The 24,489-nt window shown below is 50.8% G+C and overlaps 1 protein-coding gene across 2 annotated transcripts in view; it reads right to left on the reverse strand.

The window, feature by feature from the left end:
* Positions 1–24,489, reverse strand: part of ZNF407 (zinc finger protein 407) — a 517,289-nt gene that overhangs the window by 75,420 nt on the left and 417,380 nt on the right. The gene's annotated exons all lie outside the window — the stretch shown is intronic.

Below are 24,489 nucleotides of genomic sequence, written 5' to 3' on the forward strand. Positions count from 1 at the left end.
GAAAACTCAGAGGTTTTTGAAGCAGATATACGGGGCAGGAGCTGGGAAGAACAAACTAAACGCCGACATAAAAAGGCAAATGAGGCGGGGAGAAAATGGGAAAAGAACCCCACCCAGAGATGATGCCTTAATGTCCTCATGCCCCCAGTTTGCACTTGCTTTCATGCACGTGCACTGGGGTTTACGTTTTTATTCCCAGGCTTACAAGTTCGGGACATACATATCTATGCCTGTGCTGGCCTTACATGACACATAAGTAGAGCACCGCGATAAGGACTCTGTTACTTTTATTGTAGAAAGCCTGATATGGTGACGGCCATTATTAGATTCTTAACCACCGTTTATAAATCAGGTGCGTGTCAACATCACAACGCCAGTTATAGATTCCGTCAGTGACACGGCACATAATGATGCTCACAGAGAACCACTAGTGCCGTTACGACCACTACTTCCATGTTTTTATTACCATTCCGAGGAAGCCCCTCCCACAGCTGTAGTGTTAGGCCAGTTCTTCTATGGCTAAGAAGAAATAGCATGCCCATACACTGTTCGCATGCAGGACCACGTGACCGTGAACTTTAACTTGGGGACTTTCCTTGCTCATCTATGGTGGAGGCTGCCGTACCACTGTTTCAGTCTCTGTGAGCCGATGGGTGGGCAGAAGCCAGAAAGGCCCATGTTTTCAGCTCTGGTCTCATGTCTTCAGATAAAGGCAAGTAGAAAAAGTCAAGAATACTAAAAATCAATGAGGTAAAGAGTAACACAGACCGATGGGCAAAGATCACGAATGGTAACTCTGCCGAGTGGGAAACTCCGTTAAGTCCAAAAGGATGTGAAGAAACTCTCGGACCCACTCGTAACCAGAGAGCAAACAGAAAGATGGACATGAGACACGTGAACGTGGTAGTTTATCAGGAAACAGGAGGAAATGAGATCAAAGGGAAGAACGGACAAACCAAACCAGAGAGGGCCTTGCAGAGACCAGTGACGGCAATGTCCTGTGAGGAGTGTGACAAACACAACCCTTTTCACCACAAGTAGATAAACAGACTGAAAATAATAACTAAAACAATTGAAGAGGGGAGAGATTTTTGAATACCAGGTGAATATTCAATATTGCTGGTATTCTATATACCAGCAATAAACAGAAAATGGAAATTTAAGATGATATTATTTACAATAGTATTAAGGTCATCAACTAGCTAGAAATAATCTAATAAACATCTAAAAATAATCTAATAAATATCAAGAAATAATCTAATAAAACATATGCAAATCCTTTGCATCAAACAGTATAAAACACTTTTAAAAGAAAAAAAAAAAACTTAGAGATAAAAATAAAGGGACATACTGTGTTCATGGATTGGAAGCCTCATGGATTTGAAGCTAATTCCAAAATTCATATGTATATGCACAAAAGACTGAGAATAACCAGAGCAATCTTGAAAAAATGATAAGCTAGAGAACTTATACTACCTGATATTAAGAACTTTTATGAAGCTATAGTAAATAAGACAGTGTGGTATTGGGGAAAAGTTAGACAAATTTTCCAAGGGAACAGGACAAAATGTCCAGAAACAGGCCTACACAAATACAGTCTGATCTGGATAAAGGTGGTACTGTGGTGTGGTGAAGAAAGGATGGTATTTTCAATAACAATGCTAGGTCATCTGAATATACACATGAGAAAATAAGGAATCTGACTGCCTAATCGAAAGTCAGCTCCAGAAGGGCTGCAGATCTATATGTGAAAGATAAAAGAACTTTTAGAAGAAAGCACAAGAGAATATCTTTTTCAGCTTTGAAAGGGAGAAGACTTTCTTAAACAGAATAGAAAATATTTTTTAAAAAGCAGTCATCAAAGAAAGCATTACTATATTGACTATATTAAAATTTAGAACTTCCATTCATCAAAGACACCATTAAGAAATAAAAAATGCAACCGACAAAGACAATATTCTGCAATAGATATTTTCAACAAAGTGCATTTACAGAATATACACATTGCCTCCTACAAATCAATAAGAAAAACAGCCCAATAGAAATATGTGTGAAAGCAATGAACAAATACTTCACAAAAAGAGAAGAGCCAGAGGCAGAACTTCCTGAATGTGATATGAGGAGATTAAGGAAGCTTCCTCCCCAGAAAGACATCTATAAAACTGGTCAAAATTAGCAAAGACAGTCATTCAAAGTCTCTAGAGATTGATCAAAAGGCTTAAAATAACTTGAGAACCATACATTGAACAAAATGTATGGAAACTTGGTAAGAACAATGAGAGGGCACGGCATTCAAGCTATGGGCTGCACCCAGCACCCCCCTTCCCAGTTCCTTATTGGGGAAGAGCTATTCCAGAAGTCTCGGAAGACAAGGCAGTTTCCACTCCCTCAGCTACTTGGGGTGAAAAGAGCTATTCTAGGTCGATAAAGTAGTGGCGGAACACTGGCAGATCCAGCTCCGTGCTGCAAAAACCTTACACTGAGAAGGGGGCAGACGCCCGGCAGCCCCCCTTCCCACGTGCCCAGGCCCTGTTATAGGCAGGGTCACGTGGTGCCGAGGGCGGAGAGGGTGTCCCCCATCCCCCATGGCCCCGTGCTGCAGAAGCACAGCTCTGGTGGGCACAGCAGCTGAGCGACAGCACCTGTATCCCCCATATTCCTGGGGTGGCAGAGGGATTCCAAGCAGATCTGGCAGCCAGTGTACTTAGGCCAGTCCCCACCATCCGTGGCTCTGCACCGAGGAAGAGCTACACTAGGCAGTGGTCGCAGCTGGGCAGTGGCACAAGTTCCCACGTTACCTCCCCCCACGCCCCGTACCCCAGCTTCTGCTCCAGAGCACAGAGGTTCTGCCCAGGGGAGGGTCAGAGCAAGCCCCAAAGGTCGGCAAGTCCCTGCTCCTGCCAACAGGCCCAACTGTATTTGGATCAGACTGTGGAGAAACTCTTGCCAGAGGGCATTGTTGAAAACAGTAGCGCAATCAGTTAGCAGTCGGTGAAGGCTGACAGGTGGGTGTGACACCAGTGGAGCCAGCAGTTTAACGGGAAAATCAGGGCAGGAGACGGTCAGAGAGAGCTCTGCTAAAATCAGACCATCCACTGATGCTCAAGAAGGCTGTGTATAAGCCCAAGCAGTGCCCTCTGAGATCCTGGAGAGGAAACGTCTTAGCCATGAGTCCCTGGTTGAGCAGGGGACAGACCTGCAAACCTGTTATCTGTCTCCAGGCCACACACAGATCCAAAGGTAAAGAGTGAAAAACTTAATGGCTCAGGGCCTTAGGCACAACCTCTGACCAATCAGGGGCTGACCCCAAATCTGTGTTGACCAAGGATAACAACTAACAAGCCAGGCTCTAAAATAAAAAATGAAGAAAAAACATGAGCAGGAACATCAGAGGCTGCACAATTCAGGGGAAATAGGTTTCACTGAATTAGTCCAGCCATATTAGTATACAAATAAACAAAGAAACAATGAAAAATGAAGACAACTAGAAATTTCAGAGGCTGGTATCACTACCCAGAGTTGTTACAATCTATTATCTCAAATATCAAGTTTTTAACAAAAAGGTACAAGACACGGGGAAAAAAACCAAGAACGTGTGACTCATACACAATAAAAAATATATAAATAATTTTTTAAAAAGCAAGCAATAGAAATTGCCTGTGAGAGGACCCACATGTTGGACTTCACAGACTTCAAAGCAGCACAATAAATATGTTCAAAGAATTAAAGGAGACCATCTTTAAAGAATGAAAGTAAGGTATTATGACAATTACTCACCAAATAGAGAATTTCATGGAGAGATAGAAATTATAGAAAAGAATCTAGTGAAAATTCTGAAGTTGAAAAGTACAAAAGAAGTGAAAATTTCACTAAAATCTATTAACAGTAGATTTGAGCTAGCAGAAGAAAGGGAAAACTTGAAGAGAGATCAATAGACATTAAGCGATCTGAAGAACAGGGGAAATGAGGAAAAATGAACAGGGCCTCAGAGAAATGTGGAACACCATTAAGCTGACCTACTCTGCACATCTAAGAAGAACAATAAATTCCAAGTAGGAAAAATGAAAGGAGATCCACACTCAGACATACATCATAGTCAAACATTCAAAGACAAAGAGGAAATCTTGAAAGCTGCAAGAGAAAAACCACTCATCATGTACAAGGGAACCCCAGTAATATTAACAACTAACATTAGAAACAGTGGCGGCCAGAGGCAGTGAGATGAAGTATTCAAAGTGAGAAAAGGAAAAACTGCCAACCAAGATTCTTACACCCAGCGAAACTATCTTTTACAAGGGAATGTAAAATAAAGACATTCCCAGATAAACAAAAACAGAGAATTTGTTGGGGTGTGGGTAGGGAGAGATGAACAGGCAGAGCACAGAGGCTTTTAGGCAGTGAAACTACTCTGTATGATATTATAATGACGGATACATGTCATTATACACTTGTGCAAACCCAAAGGACGAACAACACCAAGAGTGAACCCTAAGGTAAACTATGGACTTTGGGTGATTATGATGCGTCAATGTAGGTTCATCCTTGGTTAAAAAAGGAAAAAAAGTACTGTACTGGTGAGTGATGTTGATAATGGGGGAGGCTAGCGTGTGTGTGGGCAGGGGTTATATAGGAAAACTCTGTACCTTCCTCTCAAGTTTTCAAACCTAAAACTGCTCTAAAAAAAATCTATAAATTTTTTTAAAAAGATTTCAACATTAAAAAAAAGATTGCAATCTTTAAAAAAACAAAAAGGATAGCTGAGTAGTCAATAAACAAATGAAAAGCTGGTCAGCTTTAGTTTTGAGGTGAATGCAAATCAAAACCACATTGCGACTGTACCACACACCTACCTGAGCGGTTAAAATGAAAAAGACACAACACCAAGTGCTGGCAGAGACGCAGAATACATGTAACCCTCGCTGCTGGTGGAGGAGGAGATCAGTAGGACCACACCAACGATCCGATCCCAGCTTCCTACTCAACAGAAGCACGTGCACATGCTCACCGAAAGACACGTCCCAGACTGTTCACAGAAGCAGTCTTTGTGTTTGTATTTGGTCTCTAAGTAGAGACCAAACTTAGGGATGCTGTCAGTTATTAATCAAACCCTGGGCGTTTGGTGCCGACTGTCACAGAAGTTACTGAACAGCTTCCGGGACTGTCCCTGGAGAGAGCGGTCTGGCTTCCTGGGCTGTTTATTTCAGATAAGGGAGTTGGCTTCCTGGGCAGGGTGCTGCAGGTGTGGGTCGGAGCTCTACTCTATACGTGGCCTGGCCACTGTCCATTTGCACATGCAGTCTCTCAGACACATCAATATAACATGTGAGCGACGTGCACACACGACGTGGATGAGCCTCACAGATGTAATACACACCATCCGCCCTGCATGGTTCCACCACACGAAGCACGGAACAGGCAAGATGAACCCATGGTACTGGGGGCAAGGTGAGTGAGGCCATGGGGACTGTGCCTCATGAGCACAGGAGAGGTCATGTCCTGTTTTTAGGTTACGAAGCTGGACTGAGTCTGTGAAAAGGCATGGAGCTATCCACTTGCCGTGTGTGCACTTTGCTGTGTACAACTGCACTTCAACAAAACATCAGAAAAAGTCAGTGGGGAGAGAAAGCCATGGAGCTCCAGTGGCAAGGTTCCCAAGATGTTACAAAGGAAATCCATGGGCTGCTTCTTTAATGGAGTATTTTGCTAAACATGGGTGGTGTTTAAAGTGTCCAACTGACCTAGGAGAGTTGTCTTCCCTTGATAGTCAAAACTATCAATAGCAGTGACTATAACTCCAATAGTTTTGGTAATGGCGGGATTTTCATTCCACTGGGGCTGTGTACACAATGAGCAAACAATGGCATGGTGGGCAGAGGCCGGGACAGGAGCCCCCCAGGAAGAGAGAGAAGAGCCCTGGGTGGGCATCCTGGGACGGCTGTGCTTTCAGACGGAATTCTTTGTGAGAGAAACTGGTACCCTCCCAAAGGTCCTCAAGGAGGGGCGGGCAGCACCTGAGCCTGCGTCCACAGAAGTGCTGTTGCACACGGTCCCACGCCGTGCCACCAGCTTCCCGCACTTGGACGCGCTCCTGTTCCACCTACTGAATCGGAGCTGTCCTTCAGGTCCACCTGAAGTGCCCCGCCCCTCTGACGTTCCTCACTTTTGAGCTCACGGCCCACGATGTTGACACCCTGTCTTTTCCCATGATGTCTCCCACCTCGGCGATGTTCTCACCCTGACTGAGGATGGGGCCTGGTCCTGGTCCCTCCTGCGTGCCCCCAGGGGCCAGAACAGAAAGCACGTTCTGGGCCGGGCAGCGTGGCCCCACCTGCTGTGTCTCCAGCGGGACATATAGGGGTTCCCCTTTCCCATGGGGGGGCAGTGGGGAGGCTGCAGGGCCCTCTCAAGACTCCACCAAACCCTCAGGGGAGACCACGGGCCAGGTGCGCATACTTCGACCTGGGAGGCGCCTAAGAGCGACTTCTGGCTGATTCAGGGCATGTTTACAGTTGTTGTTGCTGTCGTCTTCAACTTGCTAATAGCATCCCACGGCGACGGGTATAACATAAAATATAATTTTCAAACTTTGTAGAACATCTTCCCTCCAAGGAACGCAACATGTTTCCCATTTATCCTCAAAAGCACCCGTTCACAGAGAAGTAGGGCTGGAGAGCTATCAAAGCACAGAGGAAGCGCCCTGCTGAGAACCGTCTAGAACGGCCAGTACAAAGGCTGGAGGACTGGGTCAGAGCCCGTCTGTGGGTCCATGTCTTCTGCCCGAGGCTGCCCTGACCTCAAACACTCGAGGTTTGCCTATCTTGGGGTGGGGGGGTCTTGCTGGCCTGGTCAGGATGAACGTGGCAACAGGATCAGGCCCCCAGCTTCCTTTTGAAAGACCCGCCACTGCTCAGAAGGCCCAGGACACACCGTCCCTCCCTGGAGACTGACCAGGGGCTGACTTCCCAGCTCTGCGACAGCACTCACTCTGCTCCAGGAAGAAGCTGGGAGCAGAACCTTCTGGAAAGAGCCAGTCAGATGGGTGATGTCTCAGGAGCTGAGAGGCAGACCCACCAAAGCCAGGAAGCTCACTGGCTCGCTGCTTCTCCCAACACACAAGCACTTACACACACTCGTGCACACATACACACTCGTGCACACACATTCACACATGCACACTCATGCACACACACTTATGCACACAGTCATGCACACACTTACACTCATGCACACACTTACACTCATGCACACACTCAGGCACACATGCCCCGAGGCCCCGTGGGGTTGAACTCATCTTGATGCACCTCCTCCACCCTTTTACACCCTTTGGTTCTGAAAGTTGTCCTGTTTAGAATTCGGCATCACTGCCTCCGTTCCTAATACTGGGAGAAGACGCTGGATTTTATATTTGGCCTCAGTTGCTTTCACTTTATTCTAGAAATATGCTCCCCTGCCCCCAGCCTCCATGGCCAAGCCATGAACATATAAATCTTATCCTTTAAAACAGCACATCTGAGGACTCACTTTCATCCAGTTCCACGGGGAGCTGTTAAGAAGCGAGAAGGCCCTGGAAGTCGGGTTTGGTGGGCGGCGGGGGGGGGGGGGGCGGGCGGCTGGGGTGGGAGGAGGCCTGGAGGAGGGAGGGACCTTGAGGGAGAAAAAACGTGTCCATCAGAAAATAAAGTGATTTAAGCTGAATTACAATTAAAATGACCTTTGCAATCGGTAATAGGCAATCCAAGGCTGGAAGAAGGAGCTGAAATTCAAGACTGAAGTCTGCTTTGTGGCTTGAAGTGAGAAATGACAGGTGGGGAGGGAAGAGTGAGATGTGAAAGGGAAGCTGAGCCCGGAGAAGGCATCCTGCAGAAGGTGAGGACGAGTAGCCGAGGGAAAACGACGTTCCCCTCTTGATAATATGAGAATATCAGGGACATTCTCATATCAAAGACGCTCCTTAAAGGAGAGGAAGGAGGCTGTGCTGAACCTGATGATAATAGAAGTGATTTATGTGCGTGTTGCCGGAAACGTCTGGAACGAACACGCATGTAGACGCACATGTAGACACAGTGTGATAGGGTCTCCTGGGAGGGAAGCTCAGGGCTTTGTAAACTAGACGTTGCTCTGGCCCAGCTGCCCTGATCTACTCTGGATAAACTTTTCAAGGAAATGCGAATCTTTTCAGCCAAAGTGGCTCCTCTGGAAAAGAATGTATTTCTACCTCTTTCAGTTCATTTTAAAAACAACCGTCATGATTTCCTGCCCTTACATCACTCTGGCAAAGCCCAGAATTTTCAACAGGGTTTTAATTCCTTGCTTTGGGGGGGCATGAGGCATTTTCTAAAATCTTTTTGGTAAATTTAAAGAAAAGCTAAAAAACATAACTTTGGACTCAAATTAATAAATGGAAAAGTGCACAAGTCTGTGCTGTGGGATTCGTGTGAGTTCCTTTATCATATGGTAAAGACCGTAAGATGTCACAGTGGTGCGACTTTAAGCCAGGATGAAAGGAGAGTTTCCTGCCGCAGCCTCTTTGTTAGAAAGGCAGCACCTTCCTAATTCACCTCTCCCAGACTTCCAGTGAACCAAGACTGGCTGAAGAGTCCAGATGTTAATTTCCAGGTTGCCACGGTAACTCGTGACCGTCCTGGAGGAGACCCCCCAGTCCACTCTTGGAGGTAGCGTTCACTCACAGCCTGGTGGCCTGGTGGTGATGGTGTGAGCGGCCTGCTCTCAAGGAGATCAGTCAGGGTGGACACACAGCTGACCAGCACCAAGGAGCAAGTTACTTCCTGACACTCAGAGATGAGGGGGCTACTTTCCAGTCAATGGTTAGGAAACGCCTCGCAGCAAGAGGGACTGGGGCTGAGACTGAATGGTGAGGAGGGGTTGGCCCTGCTTGAGGGTACCTTCCGAACCTTCCAGCGCATAGGCCTTGAGTAACCTGGGGGCAGGATAGCTCAGTGAGCTTGCTGTTGTGTTTGGGAATCAGACAAAATGCCTCCAGCCAGGAGGTGGGTGTGGACCTCGGGACTTCTAAGCAGGGTGGTGGGGTGGCTTAGAATGTGGCCACGAATTCTTTGACATTCACTCCAAAAGGTGGAGCCAAATTCCCCTCCCCCTAAGTGGACTTAGTGAGTCACTCCCGCCAAGCAGAATACGGTGGAAGTGCCGGTGTGTAGCTGGCGAAGACACTGCGCCTTCAGCCTCTCTTGGATCACATGCTCTGGGGAAAGATGCTGCCATGTCATGAGGACGCCCAAATAGCCCATGTGGTGAAGCTGGGCAAGTGTGCCATCTTGGAAGTGGGTACCCCAGGCTCAGTCAAGCCTTCCAGTGATGGCAGCCCCTGCCCTCCACTGACCTCAAGCTTATCAGAGACCCTGAGCCAGGACCACCAGCTTAAGCTGCTCCAGAATTCCTGACCCACAACAACTGGGAGAGGATAAATATTTGTTGGGCTAAGCCACTAAATTTGGGGGTAATTTGTTACGCAGCAATAAATAACTGATGCAGATGGGAGGTGACATGGTCCAACTGATTTTTGCAGAAGGCCATCCTGGACTGTGGAAAAGAAACAGTTGAAGCAGAGAGGCTGCTGCAGTGGTTCAGGCAAGAAATGGTGGCTGGGACAAGGTAGGTAGAGAAGAGGGCCATCTGGGATTGGAAGCCTGAGTCACCAGATGAGTGTAGGGAAAAGAGGTCAAGGATGGCTCCTAGCTTTTGGATTGAGCAACTGAGGGAACGTGGTTCCATTTACTGGGGTGGGATGTGGAAACTTCTGGAAAGAGCGGGTTGCATGTGGATCAACAGTTTTGTTTAGAAGGGGACATGATGATGGGGATGAGGATGATGATGGTGGTGGTGATGATGATGGAGGTGATGATGATGGAGATGGGGATGGTGATGGGGATGATGACGATGGTGATGATGATGGTGATGGGGATGATGATGATGGAGATGATGATGGTGATGGGGATGATGATGATGATGATGGAGATGAGGATGGTGATGGGGATGATGATGATGACGGGGATGATGATGATGATGGAGATGATGATGGTGATGGGGATGATGATGATGGTGATGATGATGGTGATGATGATGGAGATGATGATGGTGATGGGGGTGATAATGATGATGGAGATGAGGATGGTGATGGGGATGATGATGATGATGGGGATGATGATGGTGATGGAGATGATGATGGAGATGATGATGATGATGGGGATGATGATGATGATGATGATGATGATGGAGATGATGATGGAGATGGGGATGATGATGATGATGGAGATGATGATGGAGATGGGGATGATGATGATGATGGAGATGATGATGATGATGGCTCACATTATGGAGTGCTTATTCTTTGCCAGGTACTCTTACAAGTGCTTTACTTGCAACCTTACCAGCATTGTAAGGATGAACGTAGGAAAGAGAAGTTAGAAGACACATCTAAATAAACAAAATCCTATTGAACCTAATGAATGGTTTCCAGTGCAAAGACTTCAGTATTACCCAAAACATCAGTTTTCAAACAAACAAAAAAATTCCCCTGCACCGTGGCACCAACTAAAACGCGGATTCCTGGGTCCTTCTGGGATGAGTCCCAGAAATCTGTATTTTAACAATCCCCCACCAAGTACTGCTGAGGCTAACGGTCCAAGGCAGTGACTGCCAAACGCAGGCTGGTGACTTCCGGGGTGTCTTGAAATCAATTGAGTGGGTATGACAAGCAATTTTATAAAAATAAAATGGAATAGATTATAAAACATCAGGGCACATCACAGCAGTAAGGGTAAGACCTGCTTTGTGAAGCTCTTCTCTCAGCTACATCTACATTCACGTATGTGGGCATGAGGGTGCCCTAAGAAACACATTTTTCTCTGTAGCTCACAGTCAAAAGTTTTGAAACCGCTGGCCAAGGGGACACACTTTAAGAAAGGTGCCCGAGAGCTGTTCAGCACAACTGGTTCGACACAAAGGCGCTGCAGAAGGGCTGCGGCCACTGGCTGATGGCACCGACAAAGGAGCCGGTGCACGGAAGCCCCTCTGACCCAGAGTCCCCGGTCTGCCTTTGAGCCCACGTGGCTGCACTGTGTCCTCCCTCCTCACCCCACACGCTCCCTCCCTGCTCTGCGCCGGCCCAGCCGGAAGCAGCTCTTGTCTGTGCGCACGCGCTCTCCACTGAGGAGGCTCTGTGGTCTCCATCCTGAACGAAGCGTGCCTGACTCTCCCGGCCGGCCTTCCGCCGCCCCCCCCCTCCATCTAGCGCATCTCCTCCATCCCTCAGATGGTTCCGCCCACAGCCGTGGCTCTGACTCTCACATCTTTCTTCCTCCATCGAATGGTCCAGCACTGAGTATTTACACGTAGCGGGCTTCCTGCAGGCACGATGGCTTCAAAAGTCAGATGACGCACACCATCCCCGCCCTGGAGGGACCTGCAGGCTGTCGTGGAACCATCACCACCCAGGGAGAGAGGGCAGCTTCCCCGCGAAGACAGCGCTGGACCAGCAGGGCGGGAGGGCGCTGCGGGTCGCCAGGCCCCTGGGCAGAGGGAAGGGAGGGACACGGGCAGGTGGTGGATGGAGGTGCCACTCCTCCCAAGGCTTGACGCAGGGACACAGAGAGGAGGCTGGCCAGGTGGACACGGTCCAGGGATGTGTGAAGTGCATTAAGGAATTCACATTTTCTCAGGTAGGTAACGGGATCCCGCGTAGGGCTTGGGCAGAGGAGTCAGGTCACCTACATTAAGAAGACTGACTGGCCGTCGTGGAGCCAGTGGGATGGAGCAGGGCGAGAAGAGGTGCTGCCACTGGCTGGGCGGTGACTTCACTGATCAAGGCCAGAGATGGTGACGGCTTCCTTCCACTAGACACGCTCCTTCTCTCCTCAACTAGACTGAGTCAACTCACAGACCCCACGGCGTGACCTCAGCAGTCATCCGAGTGGAAGAGCTCACCCGCCTCACCCCTGGGCCGAACAGGCTCCAGACCCGTCCAGACCACAGGTCTAACAGAGAAGCCGGGCAGCGTGCTCTCTCCAGGACTCAGTGAGTCCCAGGGTGTCTACTCCTCTCCCACATGTACCTTTGATTCCACCCGTCTCAAGGCAGTCTCTTCCTGGTCTTCTTTCCTCTGGGTTTACCGTTACAGGTGAGTTCATTCAATCGTTTCCCCTCTGACCTGGTTCCTGAACCTCCCGCCACGGGACAACCTCGTCTACCCCGGCAGGCGCCCTGTGGTCAATCTTGTTCCCAGGAGGGAAGCGGATGCTGGGGCCACGTCTGAGCCGGTGCACTGTGGGTGGGGAGGTGTGTGCACCCCTGCTAATGGGTGAGTTTCTAGCAGTCAGCACCCATGGGGGCGGGGGTCGCAGTGAGGTGCGACCTTTCTTCACGGGTGAACCGCCATCAAGCCAGATGCTCCCCTTCTCCTTCAAGGACCCAGGAAGATCGGAGCCGGAAGGGGCCTTCAGGGCCTTGCCACACGGCACAGGCCATCGCTGAGAGATGGGAAATGCAAACCTCGAGGTCTCACGTGATTTCTTGGTGACTCAGTTGGAGTGACGGTCCATTTGCGCATGTGCAGTTGCTGAATGCAAATGTTAGCATCTACGTGTATCTCTGTTCAACGTAATCTTATCCGGGGGCTCAGGACAGGACAAGGCCTCAATCCCCTTTGAATTCATAAGGGCACCTGGCCCAGTCTTACTCTTGTGGTAAAAGCTAGGAAACGCGGGGACAGCTGGCTGACTAGTTGGTCGTTAACGTTGATCGTGGATATGACTCATCGGTGGATAGTTTTAAGTATTCAGCATTCAGGTCTCATTTCAGACGGACGGAATCCGACCCTCGTGGGCAGAGCCGAGGGTCTAGGCTCTGGATACGCTGGACTGAACGCAGGCTTCCTTTGCTGCCATGCTATCGAGGCTGTGCTACTGGCTCTCGGCATTTGTCCTCTTACGGCAGGTTAATGCCGCGCTCAGGGACGCTTCCTGAACCTCCTCCGAGTCCCAGCCGGTCCACTCTCAGGTGGCGCGTCTGGGTGGCACTGGGATTCTCTCGATCTCTCTCAACTCTTCTCAGCGTTGGGACCCAGGTCTTTGGGGTGGAAATGGGAGGACTGTCCCTGTCACTTACTGCTGTTATCGTGGGGAGGAAATCAAATGCTCAGGTCCATAATAGAAGTCTACGCTCTGGGGACTTAAAGCATCAAAAATTAATGCCCTTTTCTTTTTATTCCAAGTTCAGAACCAACTGAGAAGTAAGATGCCAAAGACGAGTCCGTTTTATCACTAACACACTGATTGAAGGCTTGGGCTTTGGATCCAAGGCTGACGAGGGTTACTAACCTACCCGACGGCCTGCCCCCTGCCCACCCGCCCCTCCCAAGCAGTGTAGGCCTTGGGCAGCCCACCCACGTGGGGAAAGTCTGGCCCAGCAGAGCAGACAGTTAGGATAGAAGAGGTTCGAGAAGAAAGTGAATCGCCAGTTCTTCCAAACTTCCCACAGACTTGCTCCACAACACTGTGGCAGGAGGGAGACCAGGATTTTATGCCAATACAGGTCCCTTCCCATGAAGCACGATGCCAAGGAAACAGAGCCTCCCACCCACGCCCTGACCCTGCTGGCCCATCAGCCGGGCCATCGCCCCAACTCCGCCAGGTCCGCCAGCTGCTGGAAGCTGCCGGAAGCACATCGCATCTAGAGAAGGAGACTATGACCCAAAAGGCCACACGCCTGATACAACATGCTTCTGCGGATCCAGAACCCGAACCAGAGTCCTCAGGAGTCCCAAAGGTCAACAGCACGGCCACCGGCTACTGAACAAAATTCAGAGATGGGCCACACACGAAGCCAGTTTACACTCAGCCCTGGTTTTCTTTGGGTTGGAAGAGCCATCCACCCTCAACTGCCAAGAACAAGCAACAGTAACAACACTGTCAGAAGCCAAAACGTTCGGAAGACTTAAGACCGAGCCTGACACCATTTTGCTCCCTGAGTGCTGCAGACCAACATTAGGACACTGATGAAATTTTCCATTCCACGTAGCTCTCCCCTCCTGAGAATCATTCATTCCTTTCTTGGTTACAGCACATATATATTTTCCATCTTCCCCCTTTTCTACACCCTCTAATTGAGTTGTGTAAATAGACTCAAGATGGCAGAGTATGTCAGTAAAACCATTTGAGATGTGAAGAGTCTACTGGTGGCTTCTGGCCGTTTCTGACTATTTAAATATATATTCTAAAAGTTATTTGGTGTGCAATAGTATGTAATTTAGTCTCTTGCTCAGATAACTAGACATGGCCAAGATGATTATTATACGGTTAATTGGTAGGAATTATCATCAGTCCATTTGAAGCAACAGACTCAATTGCTTTCCAGTAGCCAAGGGGGGTGGGAGGGCAGGATTTCCAACATGTACACCAGAAACTGGGGAAACGAAACGCTTTCATCCCACAGACTGTGGACCGAAAAACTCTCTTCGTGTGGACATCCTGCTCCATGGCCGGTGATCTGGTGATTTCCCGATGCCATCAGGCCTCGCTGGGCTCATCCCGCGGGGCAGCGGGGCAGAAGGGCGTGGCACGGGGCCAGCTCACCAACCGGGCACGTCAAGTCAAATGGGAATCAATACAGTTTGCTTGGCTTCTTGGATGGAGGAAGTGTCATTTTTTCTTTTTTTTAACACAGAACTATTCCCTTCCTACATCATCATTAAGTGTATTTACTTATTATTTTTTTAATATTCAGATAACTACAGCTCTTCAAATACTAAAGGAAGAAGCAGCCCTGAAGCAGGAAGTGCCGGGTTTAAGCCGCAGGGCCCGGAGGCTGGGCCCTCCATCCTGAGCACCTCTGCACCCACAGTGTGAGGTCAGCCCCGGGGTTCTGCAGTGAGGGGTCAGAGGCGTGTGCAGCGCAAGAGGCGGCTTTCACTGCTTCTCCAAGTTTTCCTCAAGCGACGGCAGTGGCTGCCCTGTGACCCCGAGCTCAGCCCTCTCCACCCAAACAGCCAGCTCAAAACAGCCCAACGAAGCGCTGCTGCCTCCTCCTCAGGCCCGTCCCCGTTTCTCCAGGGCTGATCTTGAGGAGGGAGCCAGTAACTGTGCTAGTCTGCCGTCTGGGCGAGAGGTCTGTTGCGGTCTGTTGACAGTCAAACTGATGTGTAGACTGGAGACACCGTCTGTTAACTTCCCGTTAGGACAGAGGATGTCGTACTCTCATCTTAAACACCTCCTTCCCTCTATCCTCCAGCTTAATTATAGTACCATTTTTATTAAACTCATCTTCAGTATCAGCATTATGACTATGTAAATATCATTCGTTGATGAACCAGGTGATTTGATTTTCTTTCTTATACACTTGTTTAGTTTTTACTGGCATTAATATTACCTCATCGTTTTTACCAGTTTAGATTTTTTAATATGCTGTCACTCATTCTTTCCAAACTATCCAAACTTTCTTAACATATTTTCCATACAAATGAATATACCAAGTCATCCATCACTCCTTTTTTTCTTAGAGCCCTCCTTTTATCTGCTCTAATAAGAATCCTGGAAATTCCCTCTGTTGCTCCTAGCTTGATCTTCTGTCCCTGAATCTCAAGACGAGTCTGCCTTCTGCAAGAGCATATGTTTCAGCAGCTTCATGCAAAAAGGCACATGGGAGGCAAACCTTTGGAGAGATTACACATCTGACATGTCTTTATTGTACCATTATACTTGATTGATAGTTCAGCTGGATATAGAATTCTTCTTGGATAATAAAATTTTCCCTAAAGAGTTTGAAGATATCCCTTTTTTGATTTCTAGTATTCAGGATTGTTTTTAGAAGTCTGATGACATTTTGACTTCCTTTGTGTGATCTTTCATTTTTTTCTGACAGCTTTCAGTATTGCTTATTCTGGGCTTCTGAAATTCCATGTTGATATGCCCAGTATGGTCCTCTTCATTCATTTTGCTAAGCACTTAATGGGTCTTTCAAGCTGAAAGCTCGTATCCCTCAGTCTGGTAAATTTTCTTGGATTAATTCTTTGATAATTTCTTTCTTTTCGTTTCCCCCATTTTCTCTTTCTAGAATTTCTCTTTGTTTCAGATACCCCCGTATTGATATTTTAATTTTCTGATTTGTTGGATCGTCTATATATTCAATTTCTTTGTCTTTTGGTCTCACTTTCTGAGAGCTTTCCTGATGTTACCTTCCAACCTTTTGATGAATCTTTTAAAATGGCATCTACTTTGCTATTAATTTCCTGGAGTTCTTTCTTGTTCTCTTGTTACTTTTTAAAAATACAGACATTTGTTATTATTTCATGGAAACATGCATTCCCTTATTATCAAATTGCAGCTTTGGAAGTCTCCTTTAAATATGTTTCTGCTGAATTTCTTTCTTTTCCCCCTTCTTATTTTTTTTTCTTTTTGATTCATGTTGCTCCTTGGCCTTTCGCCGATATTTGAGTGTGGCACGAAGGCTGCAGAGTGATCTGACAGTGGTTGGTTTTTTCACTGGGAAATCCTTCAACATCTATCCATGGGGGTCTTCTCTCTGGGGTGATTCTGTTTCTCCAGAGAAGAATCCTCTGGTCGTCTAGCAGGGGTCACTTATTTGGTTTCCACTGCACCGGAGCCCAGCAGGGGCGAGACTGGGGAGGTGGTTCTCAGTATACAGAATGTCCCCTGATCCCACTTCTCGCATGGCACCCCCCAGTCCCTGCTGTGTGCCCAGCTCCAGAGCTTTCCCGGTTGGACTCCTCTGGGAGAAAAGCTTCCAGCTGACCCCTGGATTAGGGGGTGGGGGAGGGGTGCTGCTTGGCTGGGGAGGTCAGGCCACACCACCTGCGGCGTGGATGCCCGAGCGTCTCCTGATTCTGGAACACAAGCGGCCCCCTGCCGACTGGGACCCCTGCCTGCTGGCGCCGAGGATCTGCTTCCTGCATTTCCCTCCGTTAGCTCCACCCTCCCACCCGCACCTTCCTCAAGCCCATCTCCACCTCTGCTCCTGCCCACCGCTCTTACTCCCTGCGTCTTTGTAGGATCTCACCTTTCTGTTCCTCGGCTCTCGCTTGCGGGTCTGAGGCAGGGGACACACGCGGGTCTGTGTTCAGTCCTCGTGCCCAGCTGAGACCAAGAAGTCCAGGCTGTCAGTCCCCTCACGGAGTCCGCGTGCACTGGGACCCCTGCCAATGACCCCCGCTCGGCTGCCTGGCGGTGGGGAGGCGAGGGAAGACCACAGGCCACCAGCCCCGGCTCCTCTCCTGACCGCGAACGCTCAGCACGACGGAACTCAGCTCCTGGCTCAGCACCTGCTGAGGGTCAAAGGGCGGCGAGAGCGGAAGGGGAGGCGCTGGACCTGGGGGTGCTGGGGGGGCGGTCACCAGAGTGGGTGCCCACGATCCAGTGGGTACAGAAAGAAAACACCAGAACGTCTACTGATACGTGTTTTTATTAAAAAATCAAAGAGAACCCGTGGACGGGGACGTCGCCTCACCGGGCCAGCTTGTCACCTGCGGTCACAGGTTCTGAGGGCAGAGCCAGGCCCACAAAGCAGAGGGCACAGTGCCTCATGCTGCAGCTCACCCGCGCCCGGCCCGGTGGCCTCCGGATCAGGGGTCGTGGTCTTCACCAAGCTAAGCCTCACAAACTGTACTGCAGACCAGGGGCTGGAGACGGCCCCAGTGACGCGGGCCCCGGGGCTGAGCCCACCCTCTTCCTCCTCGCGCTGCGAGCTCCATGTCAGCCGACACCACTGTAGCTCAAGGTCTGGCCAACTTATCGAGTATCCGTTGACACCCACTTTTTGAAAAGGGGAATTTTGCCCTAATATGTAATGATAGTACATAGCCTTTTCCGTCAGCCAAGCAATAAAATACAGTTTACCTTCATTCCTTGAACGGCTCTATTTTCGTGTTTGTGCAGTTACACTACTGGTGCATAACATATGCAGATAATGTGTATACTTGCACACGTCGGGAGTGAACAGCTTGAGGAACACAGCCCGACGCCCCGGGCCTCTGCCCGCGCCTGCCCGCGAGGCTGCCCCTCCGAGGGGTGCTGGCGCCTGGGGAACCCTCCTCCCATGGGTCCCACACGCTGGGGTGTGGTGTAGGGCTGGCTGTGCCTCCGAAGGAGCGGGGGCCCAGCTTTCTGTGCAGAAAAATGAAGAAGGGAGCAGGGGGCAGGACGGGGCACAACGGCCACCCACAGGCCACGTGGTGACCCCAGAACTGCTCCTGGGCCGTTGCTGCATCTTCCCAGGGACTCCCTGGGGCGACTCCTCCATCAGAACCCAAGACCCCCAAGCGTGCTGTTCCCCTTTCAAAGGCACAGCTGCTGAGCCTGAAAACCGATGACGACCTTTGCAAAGATGGTTTGCGCAGAACCCAGCCTTCAAGGCGCATGTGGGTTAGGGGGCGCCTCCTCCCAGCGGGAGTCCTGCCCTCGACGGGGTCCTCAGGGGAGGGGCCGGGGAGAGGAGGCCGTTTCAGGAGAGACGCTGGGGTCTGCGCCGCCTCTCCAGCTGCCCTCCCCAGCCTGAGCCTGGACAGCCCTCACCCCCACCCCGGGGGCCCGTGCCTCCGGCCGGACCGGCTCCGCCTTCATCTCCCTCGGGGGAGTCCCCACCACGGCATCCCGGGGCTGGCCTTCCTCTGGGATTGAGGGGCCCAGGGTGGGCTCAGGGCCTGGAAAACCCAAATCACATTCACGAGAGGAAAACACAGAAACACGCATCAGTGAGCAGATTCCAGCTCTCACAGGCGGAGAAGTAAATGGAGGAGAGAAGCATCCAGGGAAAGCCGAGATGAACCAGCACTCCCCCGACGCCTGTCCCTTCAGATCAGAGGAAACCTGCCCGGATCAGCGCCCGGATCACACAGCACCTGAGAGCCGCGCGCTGCCGCCGCGTGCCAAGAGGGGCACCAGTACGCTGACCTCAGGGACCAGGACACAGGGTTGTGCCTCTCGTCCGCATCCTGGATGCAGGGCAGGGAACCCTCGAAGACCTGCTGCCCAGGAGCTGCTCAGGGAAGAAGCAGCAGGTCACCGTCCGCCTTCAGATGGTGGGGCGGGAACCAGGGCTTCTGCTGCCTGCTCCCCGTCCACCAGACTCTGGGCGGGGCGAGGGAGTCCCCTCTGCGAGGAGCCCGCTGCCGGGGGCCTGGATGTGTGCAGCTGCACAAGGCAGGGAAGGCCGGGGAACGTTCCAGAGGAAGGGGAAAGCGCGGCAGGAAGAGGGAGAGGAGAGGCTGGCCCAAGGGCGGTAGGGGGGTGTCGAGGGGTCCAACCCCAGGTCTCCTGTCCCCTCGGAGGACTCAGGCCACCCTGTGAACACACGCACGCAGCAGGCCGGCGAGCTGGGCGCAGGCCTTCTTGCTGGAGGCAAGGCTACACCAAGGTCCACGCCAAGGGCCTGGCGGGCAGAGAGCGGCAGGGAGCACGTCGACTCAGGGCAGGGTCGCCCTCCCGGCCACGGCAGCGCCCTCTGCTGGCGGTCTGAGCGGGGCTGTCCCGGCTCCGCAGGGCTCCGGCCGCCTCCCTGGCCTCCACTCACTAGACGCCAGCAGCACCCCGTACCCCTAGATGTGACACCACCCACACTGGAGCTGTCCCACTTAGGACTGCACTGTGGAACCCCTCGGGTCCCTGGCAAAGGGACAGCCCGTGTCCCGCCCCATCTGGATGCATCCGCGGCTGTGAGCATAAGCCTTCCTCCTTAGACCATGAAAAGTGACTGGAAATTCAGCGCCAGGGGTTGCTGGATACCTGTTGTTCCTTCCAAGGGATCCCCCAAGACTTCTCCCCCAAGACCTGCTCCATAAAGATGTGTGGTTGGATCTAAGCCACTATCGAAGCTTCCCGATTTCAGAGGTACTGAGGTGTGAGCGTGTGCCTTTCTGGAGTCAGCGAAACCTGGTATTATTTCCCTCCTCTTGGTGCTTCTCTCTGGTCTCTGATGGACCAGCTTCATCTCGGGCCGCACCAGGGATGCAGCTGTGTGTAAGAGCAGGGTCACGGTCGGGGCTGCCCGTCCTGCCGCCGCAAAGATCCCCCTCCAGGAAAGGAAAAGTCATGATCATTCAAGACCACCAAGAACACCAGGATTTCTTCTCCCGGCGTCAAGGAAGGAATAATGGGTGGAATAAATAGCACTGGCCCAGGACCTCAGGGCTAGCAAGAAATGCGGATAAGCGCACAGAATTCTAATTTTAAAAGAACAGAGCACAGTTAGGCCACAGGCACGGACTGTTATGCTTCCCTTAAGGTTACGGTAATCATGAACCAAGAAGAAATCTTCTGCCATCTACTCCCGTTGACAAAAAGCTCAAAAGTCACCTTGACATGTATGACACGAACTCAACTCAGTATTTATCATGAGGTTTGGCCTCAGGACGTTCCTCATCAAGAAATCCCAGCAAAAGGTGGAAATAAGTAGAGAAATGTGTGTTGAGCCACTGGACCAATAAGAATTCTGTTCACACTGCATCTACTGCTTAACTCGCGCCGAAGATTTTTGTTATTTGAGAAAATTATGACTAAAAAAACAGAAAGGAAGGCGAATTAGAAAATGAGGAAAACTGCACAATAGAGAACTCGTGTATTTACCCACTCACTCACGATGACCAGCTGAGGGCCCACGGTGTCCCAGGCTGCGCTCGTAGCTGAGGGCAAAGGTGACCTGCCCTTGAACTGACACTGTTGGGGAAGCAGAGACAAAGGATAAGCCACCTGAGCTCCGAGAAGGGCACAGGGCAGGGCACAGGTGGACAGCCCCCACTTCCCACCTGCCCAGAAGTCACATCCTCGGGGACGGGGTGCGCTCCAGTTAACATCTCTTGTGTCGTGGCCAGAGCCCAGCCTCGCCTCTCGGGCCCTTCTTCTCCATGAGGGCGAGAAAGCGGCTTGCAGGATGCCTGTGACTGCACCGCCGTTAGCAGGAAAGTGCCTCGCTGTAAAGCTAGGCTCCGTAACAGGCCACATCGGGCAGCTCTGACGCAGGGGCAGAGGCGGAAGGTGGACCCAGCCAGGCGGCTGCATTTCCTTTTGGGCTCTGGCCCTATCTTCAGATGGGTCAGGGCGGCTCTGAAGGTCTGCTGAGGCTTTGGGGAGCAGCAGGGCCAGAGGACAAAGGCCATCCTGCTAAGGGGACCCCTTCCCAGCCAACACTGCCCGGACCGCTTCCCACGCCTGGAGGAGCTGGCAGCCCCAGATAAGCCTGAGTAAAGCTCCTCATCTCTAAACACGAACCCAGTTTGGAAATTAAAACACAAACGTTTACTCCGTGTTGCTTTTATCCCTCTACTTACAAAGTTATTTGAAGAGTAACGCGCGCCATTCTGGAGCGAACTGGAAATGCAATGGCACTGTGGGCTGTTCCATGGGCTCCTGTTTATCCCGGTGATAAGTTACCTTCTCATGATGCTGAAAGTCAGGTTGAAATTAGGTCATTTTAAAAGAATTTATTAAAAGGTATTGAAAACGCAGAGCCATGGAGTAAGTAAAAGATTCCTTGACTGAGAGATTTATAATGGATTTACTTAATTCTCCTAATGGGCCTTTGTGACCATGTGATTGAACAGGTGGTTCTGTCCGTCTCCTGGCCGGGCTTGCGCTGTCCCACACCCTCCGCGTCCAACTGCGCTGGAGAAACCAGAACCCTGGGCTGAGCTGGAGGCACCAGGTTCTCTATCTCATGCTTATTTCTCGAGATGAAGCTTCCTCACCAGGCCTCCGCTTCACTGATTTTACAGACCAGAATCCAAGAAGGCAACAGTGATTAAGTGACTTCCCCTTATTTCCATAACGTTGTGCACTGGTCGCTTTGCTGGCACGCAGACGGGCGCAGGTGCCAACAGCTCTGGTCCCCATTCTAGAATCCTGCACGCGAATTCTTCACCAAGTACCTGCCCCCACGAAGACCATGCGAGTCCCTCCTGGTGACACAAGTTGGTCTTATACTGAGTTCTCTGTTCCTAATTTCCATCTTCCTTGTATTAGAAAATGTTCGGGGTTTTCTCCCAACTTGTTGGCCGGAAATGGGGCCCCTGCGGAAGCGCAGTTCAAGTGCAGGCCTGGAGCGAGGCCGGGTCCCAGGTTCCCTGACCGCGAGCCACCTGGGCCGCCCGCTGCCGCCTCACCTTCGCTCCCTCCTCCCGGGTCGCCACAATATTTATTTCACGGGGCTGCTTTTCATGGCGACAAACCATTACCGCACGGTGGAAAGCCCGACCTCCAATTATGAAAACTGCCAAGGGGACCACCAAAAGGAGACCATCGCGCGCTCCCCTCTGCGTGAAAACGCCCGGCGCCGGGTCCCTCCGCGGGCTCCCGGGCGCATGCGGGCACCGCCCCGGGGCGAGGGTTCAGGGCGCCTGCGCACTGGCCACACTCGGACCGCGCGCAGCCGCCGCCGCTGCCGGCCCGGCCCGGCCCGGCCCTGCGTTATGTCTCCAATTGGAAAGCGGCGCCAGGTTTTCCCATCAGCCGCTGCTGCGTCTCCAAATGGCTTTTCAGTGTCAGGCCTATCAGGAAATTAACTCATCACGCAGTGACAGCTGCTAATTTTTTCCCCTTACATGTCAGATGGATCGCCCGCTGAAGCTAATAATGAATCACCAAACCCTGATTAGAAGGTGCTTCCGAAACGTATAACTGCCATCTGAGCGAACTTTTTTCTTCATGTAAAATGATATCACCCTAGAGGAGCAGAAAACGGATTGTATTCTTCAGCAAGATGGAATAGGAGGCGGTTGCTTAAGTGCGTGTGCGCTCTCTTAAATGATGGGCTAATATTAAACAGTAAAAGGAGTGAGAACTTAACAGCTCTTTTTGTAGTTTGCTCAACGAAGGGGCCTTTCTTCTTTCCTAATTTTCTTCCTAGAACCTACTCTGGGTTAGGAGTCTAAGCTGGTACTTCAGTTCCTTCCTTATGCCATTGTTTCATGTTCGGGATAACAAAAGATTTGATAGAACCGAGAGATACAAATGCTGCCCGTTGGTCACAGGATTTCCTAGACTCGGTGCTACTAGGCAGCGGGGCCCTTGCTGCTCAGAGGGGTGGTGGGTCCGAGCGGCGCAGGTGGGCGTGGCCAGGGCCAGGCCTGGACCTCCGCGGGGTCTTCTGCATGACCTGTTCGGTGACTGAGCAAAGATCCACTGAGGCTCCTCCGGTCTGTCTTCTAGGACTTGGGGTCCACGTGTCTGGGTTGAGTTGATAAATGAATGGAACTTTCAGTGCTACACTGACAGCATCTTATCACATTTACTGGGTTCTTCAAAGCAAATCAAGAAGCAAGAGGAGTGTTCTTTGCCTCTCTCAGGTGATGTGGGTCTGTCTGCTTGGGTGCTGTGTGGGGTAGGACTTGACTGGGAGAAGCCTCCCCCGCTCGGCTCCAACTGTTCAGTGAGGCCAGAGGCATCCGGAAGGATGCCTGTCTGAGCCACGCACTTCCTTTGTGACCTTATGCGGCTAGAACTTTCTTTGTACGGAGACTGCGCTGCGGCGACTCTCCGCTATGCACGCGGCATTGCCCACGTCCGTAGGCTGATTCATTCGCGCAGGGAGTCCCGGCTTGCTCACCACGGGTCCTGGAGGCGCAATCGTTTAATTGGCTGTAGTTTAATAAAAAGGTGTTCCTTCTGGATTACAGTCTCCAAGTAAATATTTCTGTTGCTTTGCTTTTTACTTCTTTAAGGTTCTACTGTCTTCTCCAGCCCAACCTCCAGGAAGGCTAAGGCTCACCGCATGTCCCTTGCAGACGACTGAGCTGCGGGGAGAGCGCCCGCACCGCCCTCGGCTGCGCCTCATTATTCCGAGGCCCACGCTTGTGTATGTGCTTCTTCAACCCCCTCACATTCCAGCAGCTGTGTAGGGAGAGAGAAAGGGGAGCCCACATTAACCCGGCTCTACACGTAATTACAGGACACAAGAGCTTAGTGAATCCTCTGCAGTCCTTCGGAGACTTGAAACACCTTGGGCCCAATTTTTTTATGCAAAGGCCTGCTCTTTTCATTGTGCATACAACGTGATTGCTGGTTTGACACTGCAGGCTACACTGGTTTCATGAAGGATTAAATGCCACCCGAGACATATTTATCCTAAATAAATCACAAACGGTAAACTGCAGCATGTCAGTGTCAACACCCAGGACTGCGGCAGAAAGGTTAGCCATACAGCACTCAGCGCGGCCAGGGATTAGCATCCAAGCCGAGGGCCGCAGGCTACAGCTAAGGGAGGAATGATCAAGAAGAAATATTCTCACTGCGAAACATTCCCCCCCTCCATTTTTTTTTTTTTAAACGTGTATGAGAAGCTTGGCGAGGGGCATCACTTCGTAAAGGTCACCTTCATCCCGACAACACGCGGGAGTTGCTGCTGTCACTGTTTGCCTAAGACGGTGTTGAAGAGGAGCGGAACTGCCCTGCCGTTTTTAAGCATCAGGAGCAAGTCATACCCAGCTAATTCTGAATCACAGCGTCAAACTTGAAA

The sequence above is a fragment of the Balaenoptera borealis genome (genome assembly GCF_965194805.1).
Source record: "Balaenoptera borealis genome assembly, chromosome: 14".
In the NCBI taxonomy this organism is placed as follows: Eukaryota; Metazoa; Chordata; class Mammalia; order Artiodactyla; family Balaenopteridae; genus Balaenoptera; species Balaenoptera borealis.